Source organism: Galeopterus variegatus, unplaced genomic scaffold (genome assembly GCF_000696425.1).
Source record: "Galeopterus variegatus unplaced genomic scaffold, G_variegatus-3.0.2 Scaffold12899, whole genome shotgun sequence".
Classification (NCBI taxonomy): Eukaryota; Metazoa; Chordata; class Mammalia; order Dermoptera; family Cynocephalidae; genus Galeopterus; species Galeopterus variegatus.
The window spans coordinates 1-2180 of NW_007739010.1; positions in this window are offsets into that span (position 1 = coordinate 1).

The following is a 2180-nucleotide window of genomic DNA, read 5'->3' on the forward strand; positions in this document are numbered from 1 at the left end:
AGTTACTGAGAATGTGCAATAAATCTTCTTGGTTCTGTGAACGAGCAAACAAAGCTAACAATATCCTCCACTTGTGGACCTTACATTGATGGTATAGTAGATCACAGTATGTCATATTTACCTTCACCAGTCACTGTCATCAATTTATAGCAGTTTACAAGGCAACATTTCACTACTCCATGAAGAGGGCAAGGTCTACTCTTTTGGTAGACATGGAGGCAGAGGGGCCGAGTGGTGAAATGACTCAGTCAAGGTCACAGAGCCCAGCAGGGATAGACTGCAATCCAGCCCAGGCTCTCTGGGGCCATAGTCCCTGCCCCACACCAGAAACATTTTACTCTGATAGCATGAGGTTGGTGAGGTGGGGACATGAGTTTGACCATATAAGTTTGCCTGGTATCCAGGAGCTAGGAAAAAAAACCAAGAAAGAGGGAAGGTAGGTCAGAGTCAGTAAACATAGGGCTGAGCTGTGGGNGAAATGAAGAAGGTGTTAGGAAGTAGTGTGGGCAATGACCTTGCTTTCTGTACAGGGGCAAGATTCCTTGGGTTTGAAATCCAGTCATGCATATAGTTACTGAGAATGTGCAATAAATCTTCTTGGTTCTGTGAACAAGCAAACAAAGCTAACCAAATCCTCCACTTGTGGACCTTACATTGATGGTATAATAGCTCATGGTATGTCATATTTACCTTCACCAGGCACAGTCATCAATTTATAGCACTCAGTTTACAATTCAACATTTCACTACCCCATGAAGAGGGCAAGGTGCACTCTTTTTGTAGACATGGAAGCAGAGGGGCCAAGAGGTGAAGTGACTCAGTCAAGGTCACAGAGCCCAGCAGGGATGGGCTGCAATCCAGCCCAGGCTCGCTGGGGCCACAGTCCCTGCCCCACACCAGAAACATTCTACTCTGATGACATGAGGTTGGTGAGGTTGGGACATGAGTTTGACCATGTAAGGTTGCCTGGGATCCAAGAGCTAGGAGAAGAAACCAAGAAAGAGGGAAGGTAAGTCAGAGTCAGTAAACATAGGGCTGAGCTGTGGGCTGCAAGAGAAGCCACATCTAGATGCACATGTTCACTGTTTGTGATCTGTCTTCTTTCTTCTAAAGTTTAGGTAAATGAGTGCTAAATGCTGAAAATTTATCTCAGGTGTGCCTTGAGGAATCTGGGGAATTTTACTTCATTGTTTTAAAAGAGCAGAATATCCAAATGTTCTTCAAAGGCTTAGAATAGGTGCAGTCGTGGTTTCCAGGAGTGAACAGAAGTCACGGGGAGCTGAAGTAAGATGGTGGCATCATGACATAGAAGCAAGGCTGGAAGCGTGGAGGATTCTGCTCTAGGACATGCTACTGAAGCTCTCGCGTCATGGGCAGGAATTGCAGTTGAGACTTTGAGAAGGCAGGTGTCCAGAAATTGGGGTGTTGGCTGCTCATTTAATGACTAATCCCATTAAAATGCATGAGTGTCACATTTTTTTCTAGCATGGGCTGGTGACAGCCGGTTATGGGCCACTCTGCCCCCTTTTTGGGTTTTACCCATTCTTCTTAGAAGAACAAAGAGAGGAAGGATGGTTTCCCCTAATGTGCTCAAATGATGAGGATGTAATGTGTCATTAACATCTATTCATCATAGGCACCTGGTGAACATTGGCTGAAATTCACCAACAACTCACACTGACAAATTTCTAGCAGAATAAAAATAATTTCACAACTCATAAGACATTATTTGTTAATAAGATATAAATGGAATTTGGGAGACAAACAGAAAGATTAGAGATAGAAATGGATGTAGAGATGAGAAAGAGAGAGAGTGATCCTATCTGATAATGCCAGTGTTAAAAGGGGCAGGTAAAGAATCAGATGAGCATATGCCCCTATAAAGTATCTGATTCATTGATGTTATGTTTCAGGCCCTCATAAATCCAGCCTCTTTGTTCTCAGAGCTTAAATAACTTGAACATCAGGTGGTGGACTTGACATGCTTATTGAACGTATGTTCTTTGCATGGGTATTCACTGGGGACACTGTGCTTTCTTTAAGAGTCAATTTAGCAGTGGTATTGTCCTCTATGTAGCACCTGCCACTTGAGAAATATAAATTTAAATTCCCCATTTCTGTTAATTTTCCACATAACATTTTTTTTTTTTTTTTTTTTTTTTTTTTTTTTTTTTTTTTCC